This window comes from Bacillus rossius, chromosome 1 (assembly GCF_032445375.1).
Source record: "Bacillus rossius redtenbacheri isolate Brsri chromosome 1, Brsri_v3, whole genome shotgun sequence".
NCBI classification, from domain to species: Eukaryota; Metazoa; Arthropoda; class Insecta; order Phasmatodea; family Bacillidae; genus Bacillus; species Bacillus rossius.
In genome coordinates this window covers 301,838,851-301,856,449 of record NC_086330.1, presented here as the reverse complement: position 1 = coordinate 301,856,449, position 17,599 = coordinate 301,838,851, and the positions used below count along the sequence as shown (strand labels likewise).

The 17,599-nt window shown below is 39.2% G+C and overlaps 1 protein-coding gene and 1 long non-coding RNA gene across 2 annotated transcripts in view; one reads left to right on the top strand and one right to left on the bottom strand.

Annotated features, from left to right (window-relative positions):
• Positions 1 to 12,383, bottom strand: part of LOC134527830 (uncharacterized) — a 43,215-nt gene extending 30,832 nt beyond the window's left edge. The window contains exon 1 of the long non-coding RNA XR_010074295.1: positions 11,814 to 12,383. This is a non-coding gene — a long non-coding RNA (uncharacterized LOC134527830). The remainder of the gene's footprint in view (positions 1 to 11,813) is intronic.
• Positions 1 to 17,599, top strand: part of LOC134527831 (uncharacterized) — a 974,295-nt gene that overhangs the window by 419,146 nt on the left and 537,550 nt on the right. The gene's annotated exons all lie outside the window — the stretch shown is intronic.

Sequence of the window (17,599 nt, the reverse complement as noted above, 5' to 3'; positions counted from 1 at the left end):
AACTCGTTTTTATTCAACAGCATGTATTTTTAAATATTCAAAAATCTTTACTAATTTAAGTTTTAGCGTAATACCCTACCGTTAAATATTCCGTGGAATTACTGATCGCAACTGTTAGGAGAAACAGTTATATTGTGTAGTTTCTCAGGTAAGAATAGTCATCAGTAATAGCTGCTACTTCCGGGTTCGCGCAGTTGTGAAAAACTGAGAATGCTGAGGGAATCAAAATAATAGTATTAAAACCTGTAAAACCGGGAAATTGAAAACAGTATCTTTAATTTTTTATGCTAGGTATATAATATATGAAAGTCTGAAAACCGGTATGTATTTTAAATACAGTTAATAATCCGTATATTATTTTTAATGAAATCAATTAAACATAAGGGACTCAAGCTACTGTGTATTAATTTGAAACACAATGAAACATGTATAGTCTGTCGCAGGATCGCCATCATTGATGCATTGTTTCCAAGTCTGATTACACTAACATATTCTCTGCTATGGGGAAGTTGGTTGTCGAGGGTCGACAAGGGCTGTCGTGGGGGACTCTGTCGCCCACCAGGGGAAGACATTCGCCCTAATGCGGGCGACATCCTGTAGGCGTCGCACCCTCGCGCATAAATCACCGACTACCTCCGCCTCCAACCCCCAGTGTCGCCAAGGGCTGACAAGCTAAACTGTAAAAAAAAAGTTTACCAAAAGATTCTTTGACAACTAAATGCCAATACATTTTGTTGTTAATCTAGTAGTGAACGTTTCAGAGCTACACAGGAAATGTGTTCTGTAGTTTGTAATACTATAAGAAAGATATTGTAATTTGTACAACACGTGGCTATCGTAATTTTTGCATATTCATGAAATCCGCTTTCGAGATGATATTGAGTATTTCTTACAAAAATTGGAGCATAAATATATATTTCATTTCATGTTTCATTCAATCTATATATTTTAAACCATGGAAAATGTATTCAAATTTTCAATAATTTGAATTTTATTTTGTTTTATTATGCTCATTAATATGCACAGTTAATACTCTAAATCTATTCAGGGAACGGTATCTGGAAGTACTGGGACAACACAAAGCATAAATTCCCGTGAAAGAATCCAATCTCAGTATTACTTCGAACACTATTTTGTAGTGGTAGAGTTGTTTTCATGTAAATGTACAAATTTACAAATATCTGTAATTTTAATTCAATATTTCTGTTTCATTTACAAAAAAGATTACAGCGTAACCTTCTCGTCGACATAATGTTCATCTCAGATGATGACAGGTGACGAGCATCTATGGAATGAATGGGTTGGAGTGGGGGAATTGGTGGTATCCAGAGATAAACCCACCAGCTCTAGACAACGTTCGCCACGTTTCCTTGGCAGCAGGCCAATGACCCGACTCCCCAAACATGTAAATACGGACTGTTACAGATATTTATACCTTTACTTTACGAGAAACTCTGAATACAAATATGTAGGAATCATCGTAAGTATGCATACATATTTATACATTAATTAAATATTAAATAAACATGCTAAGTATTTTTCTTCCCTTCTCGCGACGAAACACAAGACTCGAAGTTAGTCTGTATCAGGAGCGCAAAAATGTGACTATTAAGGGGCGTGGGGTTAACCAGCATAAATCATCCCTGGATAGGGTGTTCGTGTTGTATAGGTACTTCCTGTATTTTGGCCTATGTGCATGCAATAAACAGAAAACTTGAAAAAAATATTTTTTTTTTTAAGTTTTCAAAAAAAAAATGTTTTTATTTATGTTTTATAGTCGCCCTTTTGTAAGAGCATAAGGCCTCTCAGTACTTATTTTCTAACGTCCCTGTTTGTTCTATACCGAACAGTGATTGGTGTTTAGTATTGAATTGTTATTTGTAATTCTCCAAACTGTGTGATAACTTCCATAATGACGGAAATGTTTCTTAATATTAAAAAAAGTTATTAATACAAACTATTGAACCCAATAGTGCGATACCCTCCCCTTCTTGGGGAGGCAAGGCAAACCCACCACATTGATGTGAGTTGGGCGGTTCGCTAAATACAAAGAAAAAAATGAATTGGCATTAATTGCCAACCTCGATTGTTCCAGCCTATATTCTTGAGTGATTTCGTGAAATGCTTCGAAAATTCTAAAGCAAACGTAAGCAGAGTGGTTAGGGCGTATTTAAGAAGAAAGTAACGAAAACAAACAAATCTTTACTTACAGTTTTATTCAATTTATTAAATTAATTCGAACTATAATCTTTGCTCTTGCTGACAGTAGACTATCGCACAGCGAAATAAAAAAAATTACGTGCAATACATTCTTGTTATTAACTCGTACTAGTAAACACAACTAAAAATACCTGCTTCAACTACCTTAAGAGTGCTCTCTTCACTAATTGATACTAAATTCATCAATAAAGCATACAAAAAAAACACCACAAATAAAAACGCAACCGCCTTTAAGTGGTTCATACTTTTTCCTTTATCTTACAATCCTGGCACATATTTCCTAAATTCAACTTGTACATTTACTCACTAAAATGCCAGTTTCAGACAAAACACTCTCGTCTTTGAAACTGATCTAATGCAGGGGCGCGAGCCAATCCCGCCTCGCGATGCCGCGGCGTCTCACAAGCCCCGCCCACGAGTCGTGGTCAGCTTCGTGCACCAAAACATTGCCGACGATTGCTGCCTGAAACATCCCAGTTGAGCACAAGTCACGTGTTGATGGGTCGAATAAAGCGTTACGCCCCGAGGTCCCGTTCCGCTCGCCAAATCCAATCTTTTCAACCAGGTCCGTTAACGCGCTGTAGCCTTAACACCGCTGCGCCTCGTATCCGTTACGTTTTCCGTATTTGATTATTCGCTACTAAATTCAAACGTTTCTTCGGCTGTCACTTATACCCCACTGAGTCCCCAAATAATGGTTCCCCAATTTTTATATATTTGTTTGTTTTAAGTTCGATATTGTTCTCAAGCTTCGAATTCAAGACCAAAACAAAAATTATTTATTCTATATTGCAAGGCGCGCCATTTTCCTAACTGTGCCAACAAGTGAAACCGACAGTACAAAGAGTTTCTTGCTGTTTGTGCCGGAGGACGGGAACAGATGTCAGTTTCCGAATCGTCGCAACTATTGTCTTACGGAGCCCACTATGTTAGTATGTACTGTCCTCCTTGTGTTGTCGAGAATATCTGTATCGCCTGTGCGTCTCTGGGTTGTCCAAGGACGTTGCTATTTTTATTTGCTGTTCTTGTCGCAACTGTCTCGTCGTTGTAACCCACGGTATTCGTCTGTGCTGGTATATTTTTCTGACAACTTCCTTCCCCTGAATTCTCAGTGCCCTCCGTGCATTCACATTTTGACATCGGCTGATATTGTTTCCTGTGTGGTTACATATTCATCTTTTTTTGTCCGTTTGTGAGGTTTAACCAGGAATGACGTATGTTCAAAAAAAATCGTTAGCGAGTCTTTCAGACCAGCCTGAGATATGTAACATCTAACCTCAGTAACGAGCAAATAGGTGTGTTCTCAAGTTGCAAATGCACGTAGAACATGAAACTCAGGCCTCGGACACGAAATTTAATGTAGAATTTTTAAAATAATGCGGAGCGTGATTAATATACACAAATTGTGTTTTCAACTAAATTTCTAGACGACAATAACACGTAGTTTCCACACCCGCCGCTAGAATTCACTGCGGGAGCAGCTACGTCGACTATCGAATAATTCGATTTTCAGAGTGAAATATTAACTTTTATAATAACGGCTCTTGTAAAATCGAAAAATACTTGAAAAAGTACTAAAACCCGGCTTTGGTTCTGATTTTCGACGGTGATTGTTTTCAAAATAATGACCATATTGTTAAAACTCTCTAAACAGTTAATACTATAAAGTTTCCCTTTGGCTTTGTGAACTTTGGTTCGCGCCGTTGGCAAAACCGTGGTTACACATTTCCGTTTCGTGCGATTTCCATTCACGAAATTACTCCTACTGAATGCCGTATACTGATAGCTAAGATGTTATAAATAAAAAAACGTTTAATATAGAAAACTAAACTCGTTTAAAAGCAGGGTTGGCTGATTTAAACAATGGTTTAAAACACAGTTTAGACCATAGGTTTAAACAAGTGGTTTTTATAAAAAAATATAATTTATTTTAAAAAGAATATCTTAATTGTTTTAAATGAATGATTTAATTCCAATCTAACAACCACAAAAGTTTATCATATATGGTTCTTGGGATTTACAGGATTAAAAAATTATACACTAGTCAAGATATTATCATTAAAATAATCTTAATAAGTTTTAAATCATACCCAGCTAAATATTCTTCTAAAAGTAAACATATGAAATTGTTAATTCCTATTCTGTGAAAAATCCCCGAATGTTCTTTAAATCCCCATTCTGTGAGATAGACCCATTCTATGGAGAATCATCCTCCTGTGGGTAAATACCATTTCCGTCCCAGTCAGATGTGCAGATTTGCTGTACTTCAGTTCTTTGATGTTATAACTTATGTGGTTCAAAATGAGTGGCAGAAAGAGGGATGTTGTATGACTTTCATTTTAATATGCCGAGAACCAAAATAACTATCGTGATGAAAAAAAAAAAATGGTTTAAACCTAAAATCCTGGTTTAAACAAAAACAAAAGTTGTTTGGTTTCGTTTATTTAAAAAACTGTTATTTTTTTCCAACCCCGTTTCAAAGATGCGCATTAAGCGCCACCACATCCCAGTCTAGTGCCTCTGCGTCACGCTACCCCACAAGTCCCAACGTTACAAACCAAGTCACTGCTCCAGCAGATGCATCTCTGGGAACTGTTCACATATTCTTGGCCACAGAGTTCGGCATGTTCTTGCAAAAGGGACGGGATGTGTAGGTTCGAGCTCACGAGGAAATAAGAGCTCGAGGTCGGTAGCTTGCAGCTGATGGATGTGAGCTCCACACGGCCGAGGCCTGGTACAGCCTGCACACGGCGGGGCTTATCGTCCCGCCCAGCACTCGCTCTACAGAGTCTGCACACTTCCAGCTTGCTTGCCGATCCAACACAGTGTATACCTCCTTTCCTCGAGGCCCCCGGCCTACCCGGGCACACGCACGGTGTGCGGAGCTTCAGGACAAAACAACGCGATGTGAAGACTACTGAAGATATCCCGAGTGGGGTCTTTTAACGCTGACGGCCGGCAATTTGTTTTGTTTCCGGATTTTTAGAACAGTGATAATGGTTAAAAGGCGTGTTGTTAGAGTAATTTTTAGGCATAAAACAACAGGTACAGATTCTTGAGGGCAATTAAGGGACTTGCAATACACCTTTATCTTAATTTCCCAGCCGTACAATGTTACGGTCACTGCTTGAATCTCATAGTTGTCCTATGCGCGACGAGAAGACTACGCGCCATTTCAGAGCCTTGCGCTTAGGGGCGACACCGCGCTAGAAGGACCTGAGAGCGTCGCACTTATCATCCCGCCTCACTAACACAGATTCACACCTAAATAAAACTATTGACTCATTAAATTTTTTACTTTAAACAGCAACCTGAGTGATGTAATTATTTTTGGAACAAAATAAAGTAAACAATATATGTAATCATTACAAAAGCATGAAAATTTGAAAAATCTTAATGAAAACAGAAGTACAATTTTAAATCTTTCTACCCGTTATGTAACCGGAATTGTGAAATGACATATTTGGGTGCTTATCTCTCCCCGTTAAAGTTTGGTGTCACATGTCTTTTTTTATTTATTTTCTCGTCATTTCTATTAGTTAAAATCGGTTTCTGGTATGCCTCTTTTGCATTTGTTTTTGTCACAAATATTTTCAACAGAATTTTACTAAGTGTTAAATAATGAGTGTAAAAATTCTCAAAAGTAATTACAATATTACAACACTTGAGCATTACATTCGCCCGTTATATAACATTTAGTAAATATATGTTGAAAATCGTTTTTACAGAACAAGATATGCAAGACAGGTTTAGCGTAAAAGTAATAGAAAAAGCCTCAAACTAGAGGTAATGACGTGTGAGATCCCACCTTAAGGGTGAGAAAGACGGTACATAATACGCATTATTTTTTTTGATACGCTGCCATCTTAAGTGCGTGATTTTTCATCAGTCTCAACTCTGTTACTCGCGGTGTCTTGTGTGCTGATTGCAGCGGATGCACTGCGGGTTCGCGTTACCCTGCCGTGTCTCGGCGCGGTTAGTAGAAGGAATGCACGAGTTCGGCGCTACCCCCGGCCTCATTATGCCACTCCCGGCACGCGCGCTGGCGAGGTGGCGCCGGGGCTAACCCAATTACCGCTCCGCTCCCCTGCCCCTCCCTACCGCCTTCTTGCCCTGGGAAATTGTTTTCTTCGCGAGGAGCGGCCGGAAATGGCACTTACTCCCGCCGACTAACCCCCCCCCCCTCTCCCCATCAACCCACCCCCGACTGCGGCGCGCGTTTTAAGTGGCGCTCCGGGTGTTTTACGCTAACCCCTCCCCCTCCGAACCCTCCCCGCTCGCTCTCTTGCGACGGCGACCACCACGTTATGCACGCGGCTAGGCGCCAGGGGCTGGTTTTCTTCGGACTGCAACAAGGTATAATCTTCCTTGTAATCCGCGGCTGTCTGCAAACAGAAGCAATTGTCTCCCCTCCCCCCCCCCCCAAATGGCTGTGAATCGTGTGCCAACAATATGCGTATACTTGAGATAGCCAATTATGAAATCAACAAACGTTTGGAATAACATGGATGCGACTGTATTGGTTTTTGTGGTCTTACAATGAATATTTAACAATGTAAGCATATTTCTCTCGAATATATACAGAACAAGCAAAACAAAAGTCATATCCTGAAATTAAGCTAATACAACACTTCGAAACTTTCTAATCGCATGTGCTAGCAGTCTTTAGTAATGAGTTTGGCCACCCCGCATATAGATTATTTATTCCATTCTGAGCTGTATGCTTCGAATGAGGTCATCAATTTTGTCTTGGCGCAAACGGTCCCACACATCTGTCGCAGCTTCAGTAAGTTCCTTAAGGATTTACTGGATGGCCACTTTCAGCATCTCCCATGAATGCTCAGTTCGAGTGATGTTGTGTCTTTGGAGATACAGCAACACTGCCCCATGGCGACGAGGCGACTGTGATCTGCTAGGATCAAATGATCGCTGATTGCAGTTCTGAAATGCCAAACAAATGGTTACAGCACCTCTTGAAAGTATCAGGTGTCATTCACTGCGCTCGGGATGGAAACGAGAGGGGTGGGCCGTCCCAGCATTATTCCTGCCCAGAACGTAACACTTCCATCAGCATGCGGATGGACTTCCTGGACATGCCTAGATTGCTGACGTATTCTGGTACGTTAGGTGTCAGATCTCAAACCAATCCTGGTATAGTCGGTAAAGAAGACATTACCTATTCTGCAGTGGTCCAAAGTTGTTGAGCAAGAGCCCAGTTCCTTCGATAAGCTCGGTTCCGTTTTGTTCAGTGCAAAATTCTGGACTGAAGATCAACTTCATGCCGTTTTCTGCGCACGTTTTGGTGAGCCATACAAACCCATGTTGCTCTGGAGAGGTCATTCCTGAGAGCGCCCTGGCAGTTGATGTTGGACGTCTGCGAGCCTACACTTGGAGATAACGATCCTGGGCTAGTGTTGTAACACGGACAACCAGAACGAGGCTTAACGTTCACATTTTCCGTCTCTCTGTACTTTCTCCACATCTTAGAATCGCGGCTTTGTGTGCATTTGACCTATCGGTAACATTTTACTGTGTTTGATCTTCCGAAAGTAAAGCCACTATCTGAATACTGTCAAACATTTATATTCGTCTATGCGTTGCATGTCACTGCAAGGTTGAACACAAACTGACTGTAGCGTTTGGTAATATGGGACAACGCACCATCTGCTACAGCATTTAGGGTTATGTTCACGTGAATATACGAGCACAGAGCATGCTTGTAGTAAACATTGTCGAATTTCAGGGTTGCGATAGTCTAATGATAGTCTAACGTACATATGTCAATGCGACATGGAATACCCCAGAATAATCGTTTTGGCGGTAATCTAAAGTTTTGTAGAGGTGCCAATTAGGGGTCGTCCATTAATCACGTGATGTTTTTTTAGCAAATTTTTAACCCCCCTCCCCCCTAGTGATTTGTGGTGAGGTTTCAGACTACCCCCCCCCCCCCCCCCCAATAAATCACGTGTATTTTTTTGGTACAAAATATTTTTAAAAATTTCATAATATTATCTTTAAATATAGGTATAATCTAATTTAATTCTGGAAAATTAAGCACAGCATGTATTCGGCGCCAAAATCACAGTCTTACCTAGCGACTGGCAAGCCGAGCCGGGTGGTTCATGTTGCGGCGGGCGGGGATATTTTTGCCTGGCTACGGCGAGTCAAGGTCACGCGTCGCTTTTCGGTTTAGTAGAAATCACGCGAAAAAATAAATACACGTGATATCTCTCTACACCCCCCTCCCCCTTGTGATATTTCGTGATTTTTCCCGACACCCCCCCCCCCCCCCCTTTTCGAGCTTCACGTGATTAATGGACGATCCCTTACGGACATTATGTAGTGCAGTACCTAAATGTGTTTCCTTATTGACAAAGTAAAGCGCGTAACGAGCTTCTATCGCTAACCATAGCCAATAATTAAAGAAATGTTACAAATATGGATATACTGTATGAGTGTGTCCACATTCTAGAAAGTCAGGGAAAATCAAGGAAAACTTTTAGGGAAGTTGATCTCGATCAGGGAAGCCACGCAGGTCTTTGTAATTATCATCAATTCTCAACGTTTTACATCCATGATATTACACTAAGTAAATATATATTTTAAAAATTTGTAGCAAACCATCATTGCTAGGGAGTTATCGAGTTAATTTTAAGAAACCGCACTTAAACAATTTAACAAAAAAAATCAACATGGCGTGTGAGACCGAGTCTTAAGCACATGTGGCTTCCAGGTACAGATATAGGTATTATTTCCCATTTTTAAATGCTGCTATTAGGATAAGGGTTGTTCTCTATTGTTAATGTGTTTTCAGAAGTTTTCTATGTTTCAACTTGGAACTACACCGAGGTAGGTTCGTGAGTTCGAAAGTAAAGGGCGAGTTTTCCCCCTCCCCCTTTCCACCCCAGCGCACATTATCACGTAACTTAATTTCGTCTTTCAGTGCTTCTGCTGTTCCTTTCTTTTATTCCGCTCTCCCTCCCTCCATTCCGGCTCTCGGCTTCTAAGGGTGGCTATGGGCGCCCGCAGAAAGGAAAAATGTGGAAAACAGGGAATGATAAAGGTGTCAGCTAATTCTGTAAAAAAACAGGGACATCGATAATAAATTAGTTAAAAAAAAAAGTATCAGATATTTTTCATGCTAAGCAATATCTTAATGTCTTAAAATCGGCATTTTAATAGTAATTTCGCGTGGTGTTAATAGTCATAATCTGATTATTACTAACACTCGTTTGTTCGTGTGCTGACAGTGGGCGAGAACCTGAAAGACACTCAACAAATCACGAAACAGCCGATGATAACGCGGGTTTTGCAACGTGTCAGTCAAGCAGGATGTCTGCAGGACACGAAAGTGAAAGTCACAAAAAATTACCGGAATTAACAGCTACAGTGCTTGTAGTCACAAAACTTGTATTTTCTGCAGCCTGCAGCTAATTGCATTTTATTTCTTTACGCTTGGATTCAGTTTGTAAAAATACATCATAACTAGCTGGAAACTGTTTATGAAATTATTTTAGCCTCCTAACAAAAATTGGCACGCTCTGCGAATAGTGGTAGATATATTACGTATATATATTTTTAAAATTATCATATTATGTATATATGTACACAGAAAAAAATATTTTTGCACTTTTACTTACGATTCTTTTGGAAACCAGGTGCCAAGAAATCTTATATATTATTTTTTAGCCTGTTTTTCTGTCGGTTCGCGAGATCTTCCTTATTCCTTTATCAAATTCCATGATTTACCCCTCATTTTAAAGCTTATCGTGCCGGCTAATGACGAAAAATAGACCCACGGTCTAAAAATGTACCGCTTCTCTTAAATTTGAGATTTAAAATCATATAAGAAGAGGTCCTTTAATGGATGCGTCGATTTTTCTATAGATATCGAATCGGAGTCGATAAATATCGAATCGGATATCCACTTGAAACATCAGCGTTTACATATTTATTTTTTAAATTAAACTTCTGTCATAATAAACAGAACTATGATAAAGAAATCTTAGAGGATCCTTCAACTTAACCAAAAAAATTCAAACCAAATAACCTCTTAACCAAAACTTCTGGCACGTCAGACAGTTCTTATAAGTAAGTACGTTTGAAATTACTGTTGATATTTTGTATCACAAACATAACCTCTTACATTTACTTCTCATAGCATCAGTTAGTCACAATACTCAATACTTGAATAAATTCTTTGTTCACATTGCAGGTTCATTAACATTGAGGAACTTTCAACTTCCATTTAATGTGAAACTAAAATTGAATTGCATTGTTTCTTACATATACAACTCTGTATTCCAGATTCATTCAATAAATTCACGTGCTTTATCCACGACCTGCATTTACCTTCATAGATTCATCATCACACCAAGGCAAAGAATGCCACACAAAACGATTTGGTGCGCACTGCGGAAATCCACATGGGTCGACTAGTAGTTTATAATACTACAAGAAATATATTGTACTTTGTACAACACATGGCTATGCTTATTTATTCATATTTATGACATTCTTTTCTGAGATAATTCTGAGTATGTTTTACAAAAATTAGTGAATAATTTTATATTTTAATTGATGAACCATGATAAAATTAATCGTAAATTTAATGATTGGACTTTGTTGTTTTATCATGCTTATAAATGTGTGGAAAACTATTCAGGAAACTGTTTACAAATAACTTTAACTATTGGAGGTAGTGGGACAACATAAAGCACAAAAGCCCGGTTAAGAATCCGAACCCAGTATTGCTGCACACACTATTTTGTAGTGATTCAGTCATTTTGATGTAAATGTACACATGTGCAAATATCTGTCGTTTTACAGAATTACTTCTGTTGTATATACAACAAAAATTACAATGTATGCATGTATATATATATTGTCACGTCTCACTTTCAGAGGGGGGGTTCAATTCTTCAAAAATGTAGCTCTGAACATAAGAAACTCAAAACATTAACTAGCCATAGAGCATCTCACTGAGGATTGAATCTTAGTAGGTGTATTCTTATACAAGAATAGAAAATCAGGATACTGAGAAAAAAATAAGAGTAACCTAAAAACAATAGAACAATCACATTTATTTATAACAATTAAATAAAGCTGACAAATAATGAGGCACCTTCCATGTCCGCTACCAGCCTTATAGATATTCCGACAGAAAAACAATAAACCATATATAAGATTTTCTTAGTAGTACTAACACATTAACATAATCGTAATAATTTCCTCCAGGCCACCCAGTGATACCAAGCTTCATTAGCTCTTCCACAACTTCATTTTTAAAATTTATTAAGAACATCCACTACCTCGAAACGGATTTTAGAAATTATTTAGTTTAAGTTTATAACGTCATCATTTACATGAAAAGACAAGGATCGTGATGCAAACAAATTACCGAGTTATACTTGAAAATAAAAAGGGAACTGTAGTGCTCAACGTATTACACGTTAAAACCACTAAGTTTCTAAGAACAAATTATTTATAAGAGCAAATAATACACCAAACGAGAATTTTTAAAGTTAACTACGAAGAAACACTGAAGGCCAAGAGTCCGGCATCACTCAGGCGCCATTTCCGATAGCACTCACCTAACCATTACCAAGTCGCCGCGCGGCCGGGCAGCATGACAGCCTTCCACAGGATTACCGCCCCGCGAAAACATTTTACATCTCTTTTAAGCTATTTTCTTGGCCGCAAAACCCCTACGGGGAAAACATCCTGACGGGAAGTTTTCCTGTGTTTTACAAACACGTAAAGTTATTACAACAAGCCGGCCGCGCGGTCGGCCGCGCCAGGTTGCCCACGTAGTCAGAAAACCGGCCGCTAGATTGCGACACTCGCCTGCGCACGGCGACTGCGCACAATCTGCGCTCTCAGCTGGCCTCAAAAAAAAACGACAAACAAGTCTGCGCCGCGTTTCTCTGGAACTGCAGCAAACAACGTGTCAGCTGGCCTGGCTGAAACGCGGTCACGCCTGCGTTCCCAGACAAAGACGTGCAAGACTCGCACTCTTCCAGCCCCCCCGCAAACCCAAATCCAACAAAGGTGTTACCCCATCTTAGCGTGAGGGAAACCAAGTCCCGAACTAGCGAAAAGAATTTAAAATTGTATTTTCAACAAATAAACTAATTAAATAAATTAATGATAATTTTGAGCTACGCGACAATATAAATAAGTGACCCTTGGGCATAAAATAACGTTGTGAAACTATGATGAGAGGTCGTGAAGGAGTTCCGGAAGAGGTTCGCAGGAGCTTGCGGACAGCCTGACAGCGGCTGGCTGCAGGTGTGAGGAGCCGAGATGTCGGGTATTGATCTCCTTAAGAGGTCCGACCTGCCGCTCCTCACGTGGAGCCTGATCGGCGCCACTGATGCCGCTCCAGCAAACAGAACTTATAATTGGCAGGCGGGACCTGCCTGCACGCGCAGCTCACCCTCTGCCCCCTCCTCCCCCCAACCATTCTCCGCGGATTGCAGGATTGGGCGGTCATTGTCTCGGCTTTAGAGGTCGATACGCGCGTCGCACTGGAAGTGTGTGCCGACGATTCGCTCTGTATCGCAGTAGGCTTATTCAACTGAGATCCGGGAGCTGACGAGTCGCTACATTCTCTAACTGTAGTCGATGTGGTTTTGGTTTTGCTACTGAATGTAAAAAAAATTTCCTGCGCCTCGAGTATAAAGGCGAGGCCACACAGAAAGCTACGCTGTGTTCGCTGCTCCAGTTGGCCAACCACACATGATTGTCATTTCGCGATGTCGGAGAGACGCGTGCCGTGGGATTCGAGTGATAATTCCGACGGTGAAGATATTCTGCTGGCTTTCGCAGTATGTAAAAAAAAAAAAAAAGTGTTCATGAAGTCATTTCAAAAAAGAAAATAATTTGGAGAATTTCATCATTTGATTAAGCAGGTGCGTGTGGACGAAGCAAAATTTATGGATTATTTCATAATAAATACAACTGAGATTGATAGCATTTTATTTATCATCAAGAATACAATTGATACGAAAAATCTAAATTACAGGGAAATCATTTTAGCAGAAGGACGTTTGACTATTTGCTTGAGGTCAGTAAACAATGATTTCATGATGATGTAATTATTTAACGATTAATTTAAAACTAAATAAAAGGAAAATTAAAAACAATGGGAAATCATACCAAATATATTTATTTCATAAAATCCCAGGCATTATCTCGTATATCTTACTCTCTATATTTTTCTATCGATTTATTCCATAAACATGGGTAGTTTAGTACTTCTTCAATGAACTTAACCATCGACATGATACTAATTTAAAGCAAACGCAGAAGTACAGCACAATTCCGCGTGAAAACAGATGCTTTTTGTTTATCTGCGCATGAGCGAAGTCAACGACTTTTAGAAAAAATAGTAGAGAACCAAAAACCTGGCGACGACGCCAACATAGTAAACATAGCGAACACAGCTTTGTGTGGCCAGCGACACCTGAGATGCTGCTGGCTATATTTCACTCGCGTAGCGAACATCGACATCATAGCGAGCATAGCGCCCTGTGTGGCCGTAGCTTTAAAGTAGTTCCCTGGGAATTTTGTACTTAGCCTATTTGGACGAAAATCTGAGTTCCAAGCACTCGCAGGATTTTGAGAGACGTTTTCCAGAATTGGAACATTCCAGAAGGCGAGAGAGTTTGATGTATTGGCCGGTCCTGCTACTGGTGCCGGTGCGAGGATCTGGAGCTGGAAAAAGGTGTCCGCCATCTTGGATTACGCCATTTTGTTTTATAGAACTTTCACCATTTGGGATTCCGACTTTTTGAACTATTTCGTCATTTATTATAATACAAAAATGGGGGGGAAATGTTTAACTTATTTATAAATATCTAATGAAATGTTTATAAAAAACGCACTTACATCCTGGAGCTTGGATACCTGTGTTCAAACCTCCGTGTTAAATAATCCTTCTCCTATGAGGACAGCTGGCGTGACGTCACAATCCAAGATGGCGGACGACAATCCCTATCCTCACTCCGACTCCAGCAGCCATGACCGCCACTCACACACTACTCGAGGCCATCCGAAGACAGAGTCGGGTCTCCTGGCCTCGCGGAGGAGATTGCAGTCCTCCGGGCTTGAGTGCTCGTAAGGTCGAGTTGCGCGTGCGCCACCTAATTCCCTGCAGCCCTTATTGCCTCCCGGGGAAAGAACCCCTCTAGCGCGTGTCGTGCGAATTGGGCCGCGTCCAACTCATTATCTCCCGAAACTGCCTCCTCCAACCTTCCTTAACCTTGCTTCCTTCTTCATAAGCGCTTCTTTCAGTTTCTTTCTTTTCCGTTGAACACTTTCTTCTTCCGGCTGGTTCTTAACCTTTTCTCCTTCACCCTGTCGCGACGACACAGACCTCTCTAGAAACTGGATTCCAAGTAGCAACTGATACTGTTATTGCTACCGATTACCACCAGTGATAGATATCGGTCATTGTTGGCAGGTTGTGATCGGTTATGATACAGATTATCTGACTATAGGATCTTGAATAAAAACTTTAGTTCTTGATGATAGTATATTGTTTGTTTGAAAAATTAACAGCAAAATTAGCTTTTCTCTTGTTAGTAAATAGGTAGATAGATGTTTCGAGCTCGAAATATGCGACTGTATTTTTCTTCTAAATCATTTGTGCTGTTCTGGAGAAAGAATTTACAAGTAGAAAATGGATTATATTGTGTATGTGTATAAACTGATTTTTAGCATACATCGTTTGCCGATACTATGCAGTAAATAGCCTTATGTTCTTGTGTTCACTTGCACGATGCTGTGAAGTCGGTTATGAATAATCGCTAACGACATACCAAAACTTGTTATTTTACAACATATATAGTAGCTATTAACGAAAAGCAGAAATGTTTCTTTGAGTTGTTTCGCAGTAGTTGTTATTTTTACTCATTTCCTAACTTGTTGCGATTGCTACTTTCACATACCTGTTTGAATGTAACACGTTGCTATTAAACAATTCGTCTCAAGGCTCGTCTGCTTCTTCTCCTATGTTCACCTAGCCCGTTTTCGAAATGAGCTTTGAAGTGTATACTTACACGTACTTGTCCCTGGAAGATACATTGTAAGCATAGCGTGACGAATTGAGATATCATTCTGTGGCGTAGTTGAAGTCACTTTCTGCTTCGCCATCGCCATATTGCAACACCCAAATTTTGTGAAAATGGTGCTTGACCACGCCTGAAGAAGGCTAATAAAGCATGGATTAGAATTTCTGTCATTTGGTACAGTCACTTCACACAGAATACAGTCCTTTAGAACTGTTTCCACAATGCAAACATGGCGCAGACATCAGCTGGACTCGCGGTATCCATGCAGCATTGCATCCATGGCCTCCCCCTCACAACAAGTATGCATGTATGCAATTAAACGAATCTGCGTACTTCCGCGTCCTTGCATGGATAAACAAACTTCGCAGTTTTGAAAAAAAAAATAATTTAATTCTGAAGCAATTGAAAATTTTGTAAAATATTTTTAATTTTACAATTTAAAAGGGTTACTTTATTTACTGTAATTTGAAAACATGCGAGATACTACTTATGGTCTGAAGTATTTTGCAATGCTGATATACGCTTTTCAAGTTATGTTTGAGCCACTCGTTTATTATAAGTTAAAGAGAAAGTTTTTAATGTGGAATTTAAAGCGTCTGGATAATGCTACATTGAACAAAGTTCTACTACCTCCGTAAAATATTTCGCTATCGTAAAATTTTTGCATTGAAATAATAGGGTATAATTGTCTTTGTTCCCATAAATTGTAATGTCTGGTTCTTACCCATTGTTATTTCAATGAAATTAGGAAAAGACAGGAAATTTATTAATGTCGTACTCACAAAAGAGTACACGTAATTTTTCATATTGTGTATTTATTTAAATCTTTAAACCTTTATGAATTTTAATTATAGTTTATGTTTCATTAATAATCCTTACCAGAATTTTATTAGCATTAACTAACGCAATGAATACAAACAACTTAGTAAGAATTTAAAGCTCAGCCAATTACCTATCATCTTACTTATATATCTTTTCAAAATTATATCAAGCAAGTATTTATTAGTTTTCTTTTTCAGACAACTAGAGTTTTTTACGTAGTGTTGATGGTAATTATAACAGTGCAAACCGTAAATTGTATACTAAAACATTTTAATAATTTTGCAGATTTTGTATGTTTCTGTAAATGTGTTTTCTTGCCAGATATACTGATGAATTAGGAGGGAGGGAGGAGGGTGAGATGTGGAATGGGACGAGAAAAACAGGGTGACTTAAGGAAAATATCTGAAGTAAGACTGTGTGGTATCCCTGTGGGGTCTTCTGCTGAATGTGTTAACAATGACTGTTACTGTTTTGAGATAGCGCATAAATATGTAAATGTAGGCTACCTATATATACTTCCAAAAAAAAATATTTTTGGAGATGTAAAAAAGAAATACCATGTTTTTTTTTTTTTTTTTTTTTTTTTTTTTTTTTTTTTTTTTTTTTTTTTTTTTTTTTTTTTTTTTTTTTAGGAATTTCGAAATAGTTGTGTATCCTTCACTTACTTAATGTCACGTAGAGGTAATGGGAAAGTGCGGTTTTCGGGGTACTCGCAGTTGAAAAGGTTTGCAAAAAAAACAGGATTTAATTTCCTCCTCCTCCTCCTCCTCCTCCTCCCCCCCCCCCCCCCCCCGTACTGTCTCGCCGCATCCCCCTCCCCGTATCACCCTGCACGAGGGCTGTGGAGCACGTGGCGCGCCGAGCGAACAAAGGCTAGCACGTGACCGCCGCACAGGGCGAGCAGGACGTGCTTGCTCCGTCCAACGTCAGTGAAAATAAGTAGGAATTGATGTCTGTCGGTGATTTGCGAACATTTTAAAATATCTTGCATGTAAACAAATTAAATGTTAACCAATCCTAGTTTAAAAAAATATATATAATGTGCGAAATGATTTTATCCAAATACTTCAAAATGCTATTGACATGAAATTAAAAAAAATCATGGAATAGTGACCCCAGGATTAATTTAGTCTTTATTTATTCTGATATCTCAAACGTTTAAGAAGGTATGATTTTAATGATACACCAAAATATAATGACAATTATCATTACTGCTACTTTGATTGAAAATAGATTCGTAAATACAATACAATAACTAAAGGAACATATTACGATTTGTTCGTTTGTTCGATAGTTAAATCCCATGTTTAAACTTGATTCGTGTGTATTTTTAAGTTCATTTAATGTTAGTTATGATTAGGTTTTTTTTTTTTAAATTTTTTAATTTGAGTTTGTTGTCAACTTGGGAAGGGATAGGTGAATAATCAGTCACGCGTAGCATGTTTACGAGTTGGTAACGCCACTAAATGTTTGTGCTTTGC